The sequence below is a fragment of the Phalangium opilio genome, unplaced genomic scaffold (assembly GCF_054372755.1).
Source record: "Phalangium opilio isolate 3A_F unplaced genomic scaffold, DU_Popi_V2 ptg000487l_1, whole genome shotgun sequence".
Taxonomy (NCBI): Eukaryota; Metazoa; Arthropoda; class Arachnida; order Opiliones; family Phalangiidae; genus Phalangium; species Phalangium opilio.
In genome coordinates, this window is record NW_028324237.1 from 681,119 (window position 1) to 697,126 (window position 16,008).

Genomic DNA, 16,008 nt, shown 5'->3' on the forward strand with positions numbered 1-16,008 from the left:
GACTCAAGGGGCTTAGTTTCCTTCGTTCTCGATGTGAATCTGTGTATTCTGGTCCTCGTATGAGGGCGTGGGTTCTAATCCCACTTCTGACATGATATGGTTTATGAAATGAACTGGAAGAGTTGTAATTTATAAAACGCCCAATTTGCATAACACCACGTCAGGATAAACAAGCGGTCTTAAGCGCCAGACTCAAGGGGCTTAGTTTCCTTCGTTCTCGATGTGAATCTGTGTATTCTGGTCCTCGTATGAGGGCGTGGGTTCGAATCTCACTTCTAAAACGATGTTTTATGAAAATAACTGGAAGAGATGTAATTTATAAAACGTCCAAATTGTATAACACCACGTCAGGGTGGCCGAGCAGTCTAAGGCGCCACACTCAAGGGACTTAGTTTCCTTCTTTCACGATGTGAATTTGTGTATTCGGGTCCTCGTATGAGGGCCTGGGTTCGAATCCCACTTCTGACATGATATGTTTTATGAAATGAACTGGAAGAGATGTAATTTATATAACGCCCAAATTGCATAACACCACGTCAGGATAAACGAGCGGTCTTCAGCGCCAGTCTCAAGGGGCTTAGTTTCCTTCGTTCTCGATGTGAATCTTTAGTCTGGTCCTCGTATGAGGGTGTGGGTTCGAATCTCACTTCTAAAACGATGTTTTATGAAAATAACTGGAAGAGATATAATTTATAAAACGTCCAAATTGCATAACACCACGTCAGGGTGGCCGAGCGGTCTAAGGCGCCAGACTCAAGGGGTTAAGTTTCCTTCTTTCACGATGTGAATCTGTGTATTCTGGTCCTCGTATGAGGGCGTGGGTTCGAATCCCACTTCTGACATGATATGTTTTATGAAATTAACTAGGAGAAATGTAATTTATAAAACGTCCTAATTACATAAATCACGTCAGGATGGCCGAGCGGTCTAAGGCGCCAGACTCAAGGGACTTAGTTTCCTTCTTTCACGATGTGAATCTGTGTATTCTGGTCCTCGTATGAGGGCGTGGGTTCGAATCCCACTTCTGACATGATATGTTTTATGAAATGAACTGGAAGAGATGTAATTTATAAAACGCCCAAATTGCATATCACCACGTCAGGATAAACGAGCGGTCTAAAGCGCCAGACTCAAGGGACTTAGTTTTCTTCTTTCACGATGTGAATCTTTGTATTCTGGTCCTCGTATGAGGGCGTGGGTTCGAATCCCACTTCTGACATGATATGTTTTATGAAATGAACTGGAAGAGATGTAATTTATATAACGCCCAAATTGCATAACACCACGTCAGGATAAACGAGCGGTCTAAAGCGCCAGACTCAAGGGGCTTAGTTTCCTTCGTTCTCGATGTGAATCTGTGTATTCTGGTCCTCGTATGAGGGTGTGGGTTCGAATCTCACTTCTAAAACGATATGTTTTATGAAAATAACTGGAAGAGATATAATTTATAAAACGTCCAAATTGCATAACACCACGTCAGGTTGGCCGAGCGGTCTAAGGCGCCAGACTCAAGGGACTTAGTTTCCTTCTTTCACGATGTGAATCTGTGTATTCTGGTCCTCGTATGAGGGCGTGGGTTCGAATCCCACTTCTGACATGGTATGTTTTATGAAATTAACTGGGAGAAATGTAATTTATAAAACGTCCTAATTACATAAAACCACGTCAGGATAAACGAGCGGTCTAAGGCGAAAGACTCAATGGACTTAGTTTTCTTCTTTCACGATGTGAATCTGTGTATTCTGGTCCTCGTATGAGGGCGTGGGTTCGAATCCCTCTTCTGACACGATATATTTTATGAAATTAACTGGAAGTGATGTAATTTATAAAACGTCCAAATTGCATAACACCACGTCAGGATGACCGAGCGATCTAAGGCGCCAGACTCAAGGGACTTAGTTTCCTTGTTTCACGATGTGAATCTGTGTATTCTGGTCCTCGTATGAGGGCGTGGGTTCGAATCCCACTTCTGACATGATATGGTTTATGAAATGAACTGGAAGAGTTGAAATTTATAAAACGCCCAATTTGCATAACACCACGTCAGGATAAACAAGCGGTCTTAAGCGCCAGACTCAAGGGGCTTAGTTTCCTTCGTTCTCGATGTGAATCTGTGTATTCTGGTCCTCGTATGAGGGCGTGGGTTCGAATCTCACTTCTAAAACGATGTTTTATGAAAATAACTGGAAGAGATGTAATTTATAAAACGTCCAAATTGTATAACACCACGTCAGGGTGGCCGAGCGGTCTAAGGCGCCACACTCAAGGGACTTAGTTTCCTTCTTTCACGATGTGAATCTGTGTATTCGGGTCCTCGTATGAGGGCCTGGGTTCGAATCCCACTTCTGACATGATATGTTTTATGAAATGAACTGGAAGAGATGTAATTTATATAACGCCCAAATTGCATAACACCACGTCAGGATAAACGAGCGGTCTAAAGCGCCAGACTCAAGGGGCTTAGTTTCCTTCGTTCTTGATGTGAATCTGTGTATTCTGGTCCTCGTATGAGGGTGTGGGTTCGAATCTCACTTCTAAAACGATATGTTTTATGAAAATAACTGGAAGAGATATAATTTATAAAACGTCCAAATTGCATAACACCACGTCAGGGTGGCCGAGCGGTCTAAGGCGCCAGACTCAAGGGGCTTAGTTTCCTTCTTTCACGATGTGAATCTGTGTATTCTGGTCCTCGTATGAGGGCGTGGGTTCGAATCCCACTTCTGACATGATATGTTTTATGAAATTAACTAGGAGAAATGTAATTTATAAAACGTCCTAATTACATAAATCACGTCAGGATGGCCGAGCGGTCTAAGGCGCCAGACTCAAGGGACTTAGTTTCCTTCTTTCACGATGTGAATCTGTGTATTCTGGTCCTCGTATGAGGGCGTGGGTTCGAATCCCACTTCTGACATGATATGTTTTATGAAATGAACTGGAAGAGATGTAATTTATAAAACGCCCAAATTGCATATCACCACGTCAGGATAAACGAGCGGTCTAAGGCGCCAGACTCAAGGGACTTAGTTTTCTTCTTTCACGATGTGAATCTGTGTATTCTGGTCCTCGTATGAGGGCGTGGGTTCGAATCCCTCTTCTGACACGATATATTTTATGAAATTAACTGGAAGTGATGTAATTTATAAAACGTCCAAATTGCATAACACCACGTCAGGATGACCGAGCGATCTAAGGCGCCAGACTCAAGGGACTTAGTTTCCTTATTTCACGATGTGAATCTGTGTATTCTGGTCCTCGTATGAAGGCGTGGGTTCGAATCCCACTTCTGACAAGATATGGTTTACGAAATGAACTGGAAGAGTTGTAATTTATAAAACGCCCAAATTGCATAACACCACGTCAGGATAAACGAGCGGTCTAAGGCGCCAGACTCAAGGGGCTTAGGTTCCTTCGTTCTCGATGTGAATCTGTGTATTCTGGTCCTCTTATGAGGGCGTGGGTTCGAATCTCACTTCTAAAACGATGTTTTATGAAAATAACTGGAAGAGATGTAATTTATAAAACGTCCAAATTGCATAACACCACGTCAGGGTGGCCGAGCGGTCTAAGGCGCCAGACTCAAGGGACTTAGTTTCCTTCTTTCACGATGTGAATCTGTGTATTCTGGTCCTTGTATGAGGGCGTGGGTTCGAATCCCACTTCTGACATGATATGTTTTATGAAATTAACTGGAAGAGATGTAATTTATAAAATGCCAAATTGCAGAACACCACGTCAGGATAAACGAGCGGTCTAAAGCGCCAGACTCAAGGGGCTTAGTTTCCTTCGTTCTCGATGTGAATCTGTGTATTCTGGTCCTCGTATGAGGGCGTGGGTTCGAATCTCACTTCTAAAACGATATGTTTTATGAAAATAACTGGAAGAGATGTAATTTATAAAACGTCCAAATTGCATAACACCACGTCAGGGTGGCCGAGCGGTCTAAGGCGCCAGACTCAAGGGACTTAGTTTCCTTCTTTCACGATGTGAATCTGTGTATTCTGGTCCTCGTATGAGGGCGTGCGTTCGAGTCCCACTTCTGACATGATATGTTTTATGAAATTAACTAGGAGAAATGTAATTTATAAAACGTTCTTATTGCATAAAACCACGTCAGGATGGCCGAGCGGTCCAAGGCGCCAGACTCAAGGGACTTAGTTTCCTTCTTTCACGATGTGAATCTGTGTATTCTGGTCCTCGTATGAGGGCGTGGGTTCGAATCCCACTTCTGACATGATATGTTTTATGAAATGAACTGGAAGAGATGTAATTTATAAAACGCCCAAATTGCATATCACCACGTCAGGATAAACGAGCGGTCTAAGGCGCCAGACTCAAGGGGCTTAGTTTCCTTCGTTCTCGATGTGAAACTGTGTATTCTGGTCCTAGTATGAGGGCGTGGGTTCGAATCTCACTTCTAAAACGATATGTTTTATGAAAATAACTGGAAGAGATGTAATTTATCCTAGCCGCTAGACCATATCGGACTGGCTTGAACAACTCTAAAAATTATTCCTATAAATGTGTCTTTAGGTTTATTCTTTAAAGTTGGTACAAACGCACTGTCTCCGATACCGGGAATCGAACCCGGGTCTTCTGGGTGAAAGCCAGATACCCTATCCGCAAGAACATATCGGACTTCCTTATCCAAGTTTTAATTCTATTCATAAACCTATGTCCTTAAGTCCATTCTTGAAATGCGGTACAAAAGCACTCGCTCCGATACCGGGAGTCGAACCCGGGCCTTCTGGGTGAAAGCCAGATATCCTAGCCTCTAGACCAGAACGGACTGCTTTGAACAACTCTAAATATTACTTTTAAAAATGTGTCTCTAAGTTTATCCTTTAAAGCGGTACGAAAGCCGATGCTCCGATACTAGGAGTAAAACCCGCGCCTTCTGGGTGAAAGCCAGATATCCTAGCCGTTAGACCATATCGGACTGGCTTGAACAACTCTAAATATTATTCCTATAAATTTGCCTTTAACTTCATTTTTAAAGTTGGTACGAACGCACTGTTTCCGATACCGGGAATCGAACCCGGGCCTTCTGTGTGAAAGCCAGATACCCTAGCCACTAGACCATATCGGACTTGCTCTACCAAGTCTTAATTCTATTCACAAACCTATATCCTTAAGTCTATTCTTCAAAACCGGTACAAAAGCACCCGCTCCGATACCGGGAATCGAACCCGGGCCTTCTGGGTGAGAGCCAGACATCCTTGCCACAAGACCATATCGGCCTTGCTCTGCCAAGTCTTAATTCTATTTATAAACCTATATCCTTAAGTCTATTCTTGAAAAGCGGTACAAAAGCACTCGCTCCGATACCGGGAATCGAACCCGGGCCTTCTGGGTGAAAGCCAGATATCCTAGCCACTAGACCATATCGGACTGGTTTGAGCAACCCTAGATATTATTCCTATAAATGTGTCTTTAAATTTATTCTTTAAAAGCGGAACAAAAGCACTCGCTCCGATACCGGGAATCGAACCCGGGCCTTCTGGGTGAATGCCAGGTATCCTACCCACTAGACCATATCGGACTGGCTTGAATAACCATAAATATTATTCCTATAAATGTGTCTTTAAGTTTATTCTTTAAAGTTGGTACAAACGCACTGTCTCCGATACCGGGAATCGAACCCGGGTCTTCTGTGTGAAAGCCAGATACCCTATCCACTGGACCATATCGGACTTGCTCTAACAAAACCTAAATTCTATTCATAAACCTATATTCTTAAGTCTATTCTTGAAAATTGGTACAAAAGCACTCGCTCCAATACCGGGAATCGAACCCGGGCCTTCTGGGTGAAAGTCAGATATCCTATCCGCAATAACATATCGGACTCCCTTATCCAAGTTTTAATTCTATTAATAAACCTATATCCTTAAGTCTATTCTTGAAATGCGGTACAAAAGCACTCGCTCCGATTCCATGAGTCGAACCCAGGCCTTCTGAGTGAAAGCCAGATATCCTAGCCACTAGACCATATCGGACTTGGTTAACCAAGTCTTATTTCTATTCATAAACCTATATCCTTAAGTTTATTTTTCAAAATCGGTACAAAAACACTCGCTCCGATACCGGGAATCGAACGCGGGCATTCTGGGTGATAGCCAGGTATCCTACCCACTAGACCGTATTGGACTTGCTCAACCAAGTCTTAATTCAATTCATAAACCTATATCCTTAACTCTATTCTTGAAAATCGGTACAAAGCACTCGCTCCGATACCGGGAATAGAACCCGTGCCTTGTGGGTGTCCTACCCACTAGACCATATCGGACTTGCTTAACCAAGTCTTAATTCTATTCATAAACCTATATCCTTAAGTCTATTCTTGAAAAGCGGTACAAAAGCACTCGCTCCGATACCGGGAATCGAACCCTGGCCTTCTGGGTGAAAGCCAGATATCCTAGCCAATAGACTATGTCGGACTTGCTTAACCAAGTCTTAATTCTATTCATAAACCTATGTCCTTAAGTCTATTCTTCAAAACCGGTACAAAAGCACCAGCTCCGATACCGTGAATCGAACCCGTGCCTTCTGGGTGAAAGCCAGATACCCTAGCCACTAGACCATATCAGACTTGCTCTACCAACTCTTAATTCTATTCATAAACCTATATCCTTAAGTCTATTCTTGAAATGCGGTACGAAAGCACTCGCTCCGATACCGGGAGTCGAACCCGGGCCTTCTGGGTGAAAGCAAGATATCCTAGCCTCTAGACCATAACGGACTGGTTTGAACAACTCTAAATATTATTTGTAAAAATGTGTCTCTAAGTTTATCCTTTAAAGCGGTACAAAAGCCGATGCTCCGATACTTGGAGTAGAACCCGGGCCTTCTGGGTGAAAGCAAGATATTCTAGCCGCTAGACCACATTGGACTGGTTTGAACAACTCTAAATATTATTCCAATAAATGTGTCTTTAAATTTATTCTGTAAAAACGGTACAAAGCACAGCCTCCGATACCGGGAATCGAACGCGGGCATTCTGGGTGAAAGCCAGGTATCCTACCCACTTGACCATAATGGACTTGCTCAACCAAGTCTTAATTCTATTCATAAACCTATATCCTTAAGTCTATTCTTCAAAACGGGTACAAAAGCCGATGCTCCGATACTAGGAGTAGAACCCGGGCCTTCTGGGTGAAAGCCAGATATCCTAGCCGCTAGACCATATCGGACTGGCTTGAGCAACTATAAATATTATTCCTATATATGTGTCTTTAAATTTATTCTTTAAAAACGGTACAAAGCACAGCCTCCGATACCGGGAATCGAACGCGGGCATTCTGGGTGAAAGCCAGGTATCCTACCCACTTGACCATAATGGACTTGCTCAACCAAGTCTTAATTCTATTCATAAACCTATATCCTTAAGTGTATTCTTCAAAACCGGTACAAAAGCCGATGCTCCGATACTAGGAGTAGAACCCGGGCCTTCTGGGTGAAAGCCAGATATCCTAGCCACAAGACCATATCGGACTTGCTTAACCAAGTCTTAATTCTATTCATAAACCTATAGCCTTAAGTCTATTCTTGAAAAGCGGTACAAAAGCACTCGCTCCGATACCGGGAATCGAACCCGGGCCTTCTGGGTGAAAGCCAGATATCCTAGCCACTAGACCATATCGGACTGGTCTGAGCAACCCTAGATATTATTCCTATAAATGTGTCTTTAAATTTATTCTTTAAAAGCGGAACAAAAGCACTCGCTCCGATACCGGGAATCGAACCCGGGCCTTCTGGGTGAAAGCCAGGTATCCTAGCCACTAGGCCATATTGGACTTGCTTATCCAAGTCTTAATTCTATTCATAAACCTATATCCTTAAGTCTATTCTTCAAAACTTGTACAAAAGCCGATGCTCCGATACTAGGAGTAGAACCCGGGCCTTCTGGGTGAAAGCCAGATATCCTAGCCGCTAGACCATATCGGACTGGCTTGAACAATTCTAAATATTATTCCTATAAATGTGTCTTTAAGTTTATTCTTTAAAGTTGGTACAAACGCACTGTCTCCGATACCGGGAATCGAACCCGGGTCTTCTGGGTGAAAGCCAGATACCCTAGCCACTAGACCATATCAGACTTGCTCTACCGATTCTTAATTCTATTCATAAACCTATATCCTTAAGTCTATTCTTGAAAATCAGTACAAAAGCACTCGCTCCGTTACCGGGAATCGAACCCGGGCCTTCTGGGTGAAAGTCAGATATCCTATCCGCAAGACCATGTCGGACTTCCTTATCCAAGTTTTAATTCTATTCAAAACCATTGTCCTTAAGTCCATTCTTGAAATGCGGTACAAAAGCACTCGCTCCGATACCGGGAGTCGAACCCGGGCCTTCTGGGTGAAAGCAAGATATCCTAGCCTCTAGACCATAACGGACTGGTTTGAACAACTCTAAATATTATTTGTAAAAATGTGTCTCTAAGTTTATCCTTTAAAGCGGTACAAAAGCCGATGCTCCGATACTTGGAGTAGAACCCGGGCCTTCTGGGTGAAAGCAAGATATCCTAGCCGCTAGACCACATTGGACTGGCTTGACCAACTCTAAATATTATTCCAATAAATGTGTCTTTAAATTTATTCTTTAAAAACGGTACAAAGCACAGCCTCCGATACCGGGAATCGAACGCGGGCATTCTGGGTGAAAGCCAGGTATCCTACCCACTTAACCATAATGGACTTGCTCAACCAAGTCTTAATTCTATTCATAAACCTATATCCTTAAGTTTATTTTTCAAAATCGGTACAAAAACACTCGCTCCGATACCGGGAATCGAACCCGGGCCCTCTGGGTGAAAGCCAGATATCCTAGCCAATAGACCATGTCGGACTTGCTTAACCAAGTCTTAATTCTATTCATAAACCTATGTCCTTAAGTCTATTCTTCAAAACTTGTACAAAAGCCGATGCTCCGATACTAGGAGTAGAACCCGGGCCTTCTGGGTGAAAGCCAGATATCATAGCCGCTAGACCATATCGGACTGGCTTGAACAACTCTAAATATTATTCCTATAAATGTGTCTTTAAGTTTATTCTTTAAAGTTGGTACAAACGCACTGTCTCCGATACCGGGAATCGAATCCGGGTCTTCTGTGTGAAAGCCAGATACCCTAGCCACTAGACCATATCGGACTTGCTCTACCAAGTCTTAATTCTACTCATAAACCTTTGTCCTTAAGTCTATTCTTCAAAACCGGTACAAAAGCACCCGCTCCGATACCGGGAATCGAACCCGGGCCTTCTGGGTATCCTACCCACTAGACCATATCGGACTTGCTTAACCAAGTCTTAATTCTATTCATAAACCTATATCCTTAAGTCTATTCTTGAAAAGCGGTACAAAAGCACTCGCTCCGATACCGGGAATCGAACCCGGGCCTTCTGGGTGAAAGCCAGGTATCCTACCCACTAGACCATATCGGACTTGCTTGAGCAAGTCTTAATTCTATTCATAAACCTATATCCTTAAGTCTATTCTTGAAATGTGGTACAAAAGCACTCGCTCCGATCCCATGAATCGAACCCAGGCCTTCTGGGTGAAAGCCAGATGTCCTAGACACTAGACCATATCGGTCTTGGTTAACCAAGTCTTAATTCTATTCATAAACCTATATCCTTAAGTGCATTCTTCAAAACCGGTACAAAAGCCGATGCTCCGATACTAGGAGTAGAACCCGGGCCTTCTGGGTGAAAGCCAGATATCCTAGCCGCTAGACCATATCGGACTGGCTTGAGCAACTCTAAATATTATTCCTATAAATGTGTCTTTAAATTTATTCTTTAAAAACGGTACAAATCACAGCCTCCGATACCGGGAATCGAAAGCGGGCATTCTGGGTGAAAGCCAGGTATCCTACCCACTTAACCATAATGGACTTGCTCAACCAAGTCTTAATTCTATTCATAAACCTATATCCTTAAGTTTATTTTTCAAAATCGGTACAAAAACACTCGCTCCGATACCGGGAATCGAACCCGGGCCCTCTGGGTGAAAGCCAGATATCCTAGCCAATAGACCATGTCGGACTTGCTTAAACAAGTCTTAATTCTATTCATAAACCTATGTCCTTAAGTCTATTCTTCAAAACTTGTACAAAAGCCGATGCTCCGATACTAGGAGTAGAACCCGGGCCTTCTGGGTGAAAGCCAGATATCATAGCCGCTAGACCATATCGGACTGGCTTGAACAACCCTAAATATTATTCCTATAAATGTGTCTTTAAGTTTATTCTTTAAAGTTGGTACAAACGCACTGTCTCCGATACCGGGAATCGAACCCGGGTCTTCTGGGTGAAAGCCAGATACCCTAGCCACTAGACCATATCAGACTTGCTCTACCGATTCTTAATTCTATTCATAAACCTATATCCTTAAGTCTATTCTTGAAAATCAGTACAAAAGCACTCGCTCCGTTACCGGGAATCGAACCCGGGCCTTCTGGGTGAAAGTCAGATATCCTATCCGCAAGACCATGTCGGACTTCCTTATCCAAGTTTTAATTCTATTCAAAACCATTGTCCTTAAGTCCATTCTTGAAATGCGGTACAAAAGCACTCGCTCCGATACCGGGAGTCGAACCCGGGCCTTCTGGGTGAAAGTCAGATATCCTATCCGCAAGACCATGTCGGACTTCCTTATCCAAGTTTTAATTCTATTCAAAACCATTGTCCTTAAGTCCATTCTTGAAATGCGGTACAAACGCACTGTCTCCGATACCGGGAATCGAATCCGGGTCTTCTGTGTGAAAGCCAGATACCCTAGCCACTAGACCATATCGGACTTGCTCTACCAAGTCTTAATTCTATTCATAAACCTATATCCTTAAGTCTATTCTTGAAAATCAGTACAAAAGCACTCGCTCCGATAACGGGAATCGAACCCAGGCCTTCTGGGTGAAAGTCAGATATCCTAGCCACTTGACCATATCGGACTTGCTCTGCCAAGTCTTAATTCTATTCATAAACCTATATCCTTAAGTTTATTTTTCAAAATCGGTACAAAAACACTCGCTCCGATACCGGGAATCGAACCCGGGCCCTCTGGGTGAAAGCCAGATATCCTAGCCAATAGACCATGTCGGACTTGCTTAACCAAGTCTTAATTCTATTCATAAACCTATGTCCTTAAGTCTATTCTTCAAAACTTGTACAAAAGCCGATGCTCCGATACTAGGAGTAGAACCCGGGCCTTCTGGGTGAAAGCCAGATATCATAGCCGCTAGACCATATCGGACTGGCTTGAACAACCCTAAATATTATTCCTATAAATGTGTCTTTAAGTTTATTCTTTAAAGTTGGTACAAACGCACTGTCTCCGATACCGGGAATCGAACCCGGGTCTTCTGGGTGAAAGCCAGATACCCTAGCCACTAGACCATATCAGACTTGCTTTACCTATTCTTAATTCTATTCATAAACCTATATCCTTAAGTCTATTCTTGAAAATCAGTACAAAAGCACTCGCTCCGTTACCGGGAATCGAACCCGGGCCTTCTGGGTGAAAGTCAGATATCCTATCCGCAAGACCATGTCGGACTTCCTTATCCAAGTTTTAATTCTATTCAAAACCATTGTCCTTAAGTCCATTCTTGAAATGCGGTACAAAAGCACTCGCTCCGATACCGGGAGTCGAACCCGGGCCTTCTGGGTGAAAGTCAGATATCCTATCCGCAAGACCATGTCGGACTTCCTTATCCAAGTTTTAATTCTATTCAAAACCATTGTCCTTAAGTCCATTCTTGAAATGCGGTACAAACGCACTGTCTCCGATACCGGGAATCGAATCCGGGTCTTCTGTGTGAAAGCCAGATACCCTAGCCACTAGACCATATCGGACTTGCTCTACCAAGTCTTAATTCTATTCATAAACCTATATCCTTAAGTCTATTCTTGAAAATCAGTACAAAAGCACTCGCTCCGATACCGGGAATCGAACCCAGGCCTTCTGGGTGAAAGTCAGATATCCTAGCCACTTGACCATATCGGACTTGCTCTGCCAAGTCTTAATTCTATTCATAAACCTATATCCTTAAGTCTATTCTTGAAAAGCGGTACAAAAGCACTCGCTCCGATACCGGGAATCGAACCCGGGCCTTCTGTGTGAAAGTCAGGTATCCTAGCCACTTGACAATATCGGACTTGCTCTGCCAAGTCTTAATTCTATTCATAAACCTATATCCTTAAGTCTATTCTTGAAAAGCGGTACAAAAGCACCCGCTCCGATACCGGGAATCGAACCCGGGCCTTCTGGGTATCCTACCCACTCGACCATATCGGACTTGCTTAACCAAGTCTTAATTCTATTCATAAACCTATATCCTTAAGTCTATTCTTGAAAAGCGGTACAAAAGCACTCGCTCCGATACCGGGAATCGAACCCGGGCCTTCTGGGTGAAAGCCAGGTATCCTACCCACTAGATCATATCGGACTTGCTTGAGCAAGTCTTAATTCTATTCATAAACCTATATCCTTAAGTCTATTCTTGAAATGCGGTACAAAAGCACTCGCTCCGATCCCATGAATCGAACCCAGGCCTTCTGTGTGAAAGCCAGATGTCCTAGACACTAGACCATATCGGACTTGGTTAACCAAGTCTTAATTCTATTCATAAACCTATATCCTTAAGGCTATTCTTCAAAACCGGTACAAAAGCCGATGCTCCGATACTAGGAGTAGAACCCGGGCCTTCTGGGTGAAAGCCAGATATCCTAGCCGCTAGACCATATCGGACTGGTTTGGGCAACCCTAGATATTATTCCTATAAATGTGTCTTTAAATTTATTCTTTAAAAGCGGTACAAAAGCACTCGCTCCGATACCGGGAATCGAACCCGAGCCTTCTGGGTGAAAGCCAGGTATCCTACCCACTAGACCATATCGGACATGCTTGAGCATGAATTAATTCTATTCATAAACCTATATCCTTAAGTCTATTCTTCAAAACCGGTACAAAAGCCGATGCTCCGATACTAGGAGTAGAACCCGGGCCTTCTGGGTGAAAGCCAGATATCCTAGCCGCTAGACCATATCGGACTGGCTTGAACAACTCTAAATATTATTCCTATAAATGTGTCTTTAAATTTATTCTTTAAAAACGGTACAAAGCACAGCCTCCGATACCGGGAATCGAACGCGGGCATTCTGGGTGAAAGCCAGGTATCCTACCCACTTGACCATATTGGACTTGCTCAACCAAATCTTAATTCAAATCATAAACCTATATCCTTAAGTCTATTCTTGAAAATCGGTACAAAAGCACTCGCTCCGATACCGGGAATCGAACCCAGGCCTTCTGGGTGAAAACCAAGTATCTTACCCACTAGACCATATCGGGCTTGCTCAAGCAAGTCTTAATTCTATTCATAAACCTATATCCTTAAGTCTATTCTTGAAAATCGGTACAAAAGCACTCGCTCCGATACCGGGAATCGAACCCGGGCCTTCTGGTTGAAAGCCAGGTATCCTACCCACTAGACCATATCGGACTTGCTTGAGCAAGTCTTAATTCTATACATAAACCTATATCCTTAAGTCTATTCTTGAAAATCGGTACAAAAGCACTCGCTCCGATACCGGGAATCGAACCCAGGCCATCTGGGTGAAAGCCAGATATCCTAGCCACTATACTACATCGGACTTGCTCAATCAAGTTTTAATTCTATACATAAACCTATATCCTTAAGTCTATTCTTGAAAATCGGTACAAAAGCACTCGCTCCGATACCGGGAATCGAACCCGGGCCTTCTGGGTGAAAGCCAGGTATCCTACCCACTAGACCATATCGGACTTGCTTGAGCAAGTCTTAATTCTATACATAAACCTATATCCTTAAGTCTATTCTTGAAATGCGGTACAAAAGCACTCGCTCCGATACCGGGAATCGAACCCGGGCCTTCTGGGTGAAAGTCAGATATCCTATCCGCAAGACCATATCGGACTTCCTTATCCAAGTTTTAATTCTATTCATAAACATATGTCCTTAAGTCCATTCTTGAAATGCGGTACAAAAGCACTCGCTCCGGTACCGGGAGTCGAACCCGGGCCTTCTGGGTGAAAGCCAGATATCCTAGCCTCTAGACCATAACGGACTACTTTGAACAACTCTAAATATTATTTTTAAAAATGTGTCTCTAACTTTATCCTTTAAAGCGGTACGAAAGCCGATGCTCCGATACTAGGAGTAGAACCCGGGCCTTCTGGGTGAAAGCCAGATATCCTAGCCACTAGACCATATCGGACTTGCTCTACCAAGTCTTAATTCTATTCACAAACCTATATCCTTAAGTCTATTCTTCAAAACCGGTACAAAAGCATCCGCTCCGATACCGGGAATCGAACCCGGGCCTTCTGGGTGAGAGCCAGATATCCTAGCCACTAGACCATACCGGACTTGCTCTGCCAAGTCTTAATTCTATTCATAAACCTATATCCTTAAGTCTATTCTTGAAAATCAGTACAAAAGCACTCGCTCCAATACCGGGAATCGAACCCGGGCCTTCTGGGTGAAAGTCAGATATCCTAGCCACTTGACCATATCGGACTTGCTCTACCAAGTCTTAATTCTATTCATAAACCTATATCCTTAAGTCTATTCTTGAAAATCGGTACAAAAGCACTCGCTCCGATACCGGGAATCGAACCCAGGCCTTCTGGGTGAAAACCAAGTATCTTACCCACTAGACCATATCGGACTTGCTCAAGCAAGTCTTAATTCTATTCATAAACCTATATCCTTAAGTCTATTCTTGAAAATCGGTACAAAAGCACTCGCTCCGATACCGGGAATCGAACCCAGGCCTTCTGGGTGAAAACCAAGTATCTTACCCACTAGACCATATCGGACTTGCTCAAGCAAGTCTTAATTCTATTCATAAACCTATATCCTTAAGTCTATTCTTGAAAATCGGTACAAAAGCACTCGCTCCGATACCGGGAATCGAACCCGGGCCTTCTGGGTGAAAGCCCGGTATCCTACCCACTAGACCATATCGGACTTGCTTGAGCAAGTCTTAATTCTATACATAAACCTATATCCTTAAGTCTATTCTTGAAAATCGGTACAAAAGCACTCGCTCCGATACCGGGAATCGAACCCAGGCCATCTGGGTGAAAGCCAGATATCCTAGCCACTATACCACATCGGACTTGCTCAATCAAGTTTTAATTCTATTCATAAACCTATATCCTTAAGTCTATTCTTGAAATGCGGTACAAAAGCACTCGCTCCGATACCGGGAATCGAACCCGGGCCTTCTGGGTGAAAGTCAGATATCCTATCCGCAAGACCATATCGGACTTCCTTATCCAAGTTTTAATTCTATTCATAAACATATGTCCTTAAGTCCATTCTTGAAATGCGGTACAAAAGCACTCGCTCCGGTACCGGGAGTCGAACCCGGGCCTTCTGGGTGAAAGCCAGATATCCTAGCCTCTAGACCATAACGGACTACTTTGAACAACTCTAAATATTATTTTTAAAAATGTGTCCCTAACTTTATCCTTTAAAGCGGTACGAAAGCCGATGATCCGATACTAGGAGTAGAACCCGGGCCTTCTGGGTGAAAGCCAGATATCCTAGCCACTATACCATATCGGACTTGCTCTACCAAGTCTTAATTCTATTCACAAACCTATATCCTTAAGTCTATTCTTCAAAACCGGTACAAAAGCACCCGCTCCGATACCGGGAATCGAACCCGGGCCTTCTGGGTGAGAGCCAGATATCCTAGCCACTAGACCATACCGGACTTGGTTAACAAAGTCTTAATTCTATTCATAAACCTATATCCTTAAGTCCATTCTTGAAATGCGGTATAAAAGCACTCGCTCCGATACCGGGAGTCGAACCAGGGCCTTCTGGGTGAAAGCAAGATATCCTAGCCTCTAGACCATAACGGACTGGTTTGAACAACTCTAAATATTATTCCTATAAATCTGTCTTTAAATTTATTCTTTAAAAACGGTACAAACACAGTCTCCGAAACCGGGA

General features: G+C 43.3%; 18 non-coding genes across 18 annotated transcripts; 6 read left to right on the forward strand and 12 right to left on the reverse strand.

Annotated features, from left to right (window-relative positions):
- The first annotated feature begins 720 nt into the window (after nt 1–720).
- On the forward strand, nt 721–842 carry TRNAL-CAA (transfer RNA leucine (anticodon CAA)). The gene is made up of 2 exons: nt 721–758; nt 797–842. It is a non-coding gene; the product is annotated as a tRNA-Leu (tRNA).
- A 66-nt stretch (nt 843–908) lies between these two features.
- Nucleotides 909–1,030, forward strand: TRNAL-CAA (transfer RNA leucine (anticodon CAA)). The gene is made up of 2 exons: nt 909–946; nt 985–1,030. It is a non-coding gene; the product is annotated as a tRNA-Leu (tRNA).
- Nucleotides 1,031–2,607: 1,577 nt separating this feature from the next.
- Nucleotides 2,608–2,729, forward strand: TRNAL-CAA (transfer RNA leucine (anticodon CAA)). Its single transcript has 2 exons — nt 2,608–2,645; nt 2,684–2,729. It is a non-coding gene; the product is annotated as a tRNA-Leu (tRNA).
- A 66-nt stretch (nt 2,730–2,795) lies between these two features.
- Nucleotides 2,796–2,917, forward strand: TRNAL-CAA (transfer RNA leucine (anticodon CAA)). The gene is made up of 2 exons: nt 2,796–2,833; nt 2,872–2,917. It is a non-coding gene; the product is annotated as a tRNA-Leu (tRNA).
- A 632-nt stretch (nt 2,918–3,549) lies between these two features.
- TRNAL-CAA (transfer RNA leucine (anticodon CAA)) lies at nt 3,550–3,671 on the forward strand. The gene is made up of 2 exons: nt 3,550–3,587; nt 3,626–3,671. It is a non-coding gene; the product is annotated as a tRNA-Leu (tRNA).
- A 444-nt stretch (nt 3,672–4,115) lies between these two features.
- TRNAL-CAA (transfer RNA leucine (anticodon CAA)) lies at nt 4,116–4,237 on the forward strand. Its single transcript has 2 exons — nt 4,116–4,153; nt 4,192–4,237. It is a non-coding gene; the product is annotated as a tRNA-Leu (tRNA).
- Nucleotides 4,238–5,169: 932 nt separating this feature from the next.
- TRNAE-CUC (transfer RNA glutamic acid (anticodon CUC)) lies at nt 5,170–5,243 on the reverse strand. The gene has a single exon. It is a non-coding gene; the product is annotated as a tRNA-Glu (tRNA).
- Nucleotides 5,244–5,322: 79 nt separating this feature from the next.
- TRNAE-UUC (transfer RNA glutamic acid (anticodon UUC)) lies at nt 5,323–5,394 on the reverse strand. Its single transcript has one exon. It is a non-coding gene; the product is annotated as a tRNA-Glu (tRNA).
- Nucleotides 5,395–7,573: 2,179 nt separating this feature from the next.
- On the reverse strand, nt 7,574–7,645 carry TRNAE-UUC (transfer RNA glutamic acid (anticodon UUC)). Its single transcript has one exon. It is a non-coding gene; the product is annotated as a tRNA-Glu (tRNA).
- A 381-nt stretch (nt 7,646–8,026) lies between these two features.
- Nucleotides 8,027–8,098, reverse strand: TRNAE-UUC (transfer RNA glutamic acid (anticodon UUC)). The gene has a single exon. It is a non-coding gene; the product is annotated as a tRNA-Glu (tRNA).
- A 1,273-nt stretch (nt 8,099–9,371) lies between these two features.
- On the reverse strand, nt 9,372–9,443 carry TRNAE-UUC (transfer RNA glutamic acid (anticodon UUC)). The gene has a single exon. It is a non-coding gene; the product is annotated as a tRNA-Glu (tRNA).
- Nucleotides 9,444–10,276: 833 nt separating this feature from the next.
- Nucleotides 10,277–10,348, reverse strand: TRNAE-UUC (transfer RNA glutamic acid (anticodon UUC)). The gene has a single exon. It is a non-coding gene; the product is annotated as a tRNA-Glu (tRNA).
- A 983-nt stretch (nt 10,349–11,331) lies between these two features.
- TRNAE-UUC (transfer RNA glutamic acid (anticodon UUC)) lies at nt 11,332–11,403 on the reverse strand. Its single transcript has one exon. It is a non-coding gene; the product is annotated as a tRNA-Glu (tRNA).
- A 972-nt stretch (nt 11,404–12,375) lies between these two features.
- On the reverse strand, nt 12,376–12,447 carry TRNAE-UUC (transfer RNA glutamic acid (anticodon UUC)). The gene has a single exon. It is a non-coding gene; the product is annotated as a tRNA-Glu (tRNA).
- Nucleotides 12,448–13,431: 984 nt separating this feature from the next.
- Nucleotides 13,432–13,503, reverse strand: TRNAE-UUC (transfer RNA glutamic acid (anticodon UUC)). Its single transcript has one exon. It is a non-coding gene; the product is annotated as a tRNA-Glu (tRNA).
- Nucleotides 13,504–13,733: 230 nt separating this feature from the next.
- Nucleotides 13,734–13,805, reverse strand: TRNAE-UUC (transfer RNA glutamic acid (anticodon UUC)). Its single transcript has one exon. It is a non-coding gene; the product is annotated as a tRNA-Glu (tRNA).
- A 531-nt stretch (nt 13,806–14,336) lies between these two features.
- Nucleotides 14,337–14,408, reverse strand: TRNAE-CUC (transfer RNA glutamic acid (anticodon CUC)). The gene has a single exon. It is a non-coding gene; the product is annotated as a tRNA-Glu (tRNA).
- Nucleotides 14,409–15,694: 1,286 nt separating this feature from the next.
- On the reverse strand, nt 15,695–15,766 carry TRNAE-CUC (transfer RNA glutamic acid (anticodon CUC)). Its single transcript has one exon. It is a non-coding gene; the product is annotated as a tRNA-Glu (tRNA).
- Between the last annotated feature and the right edge of the window lie 242 nt (nt 15,767–16,008).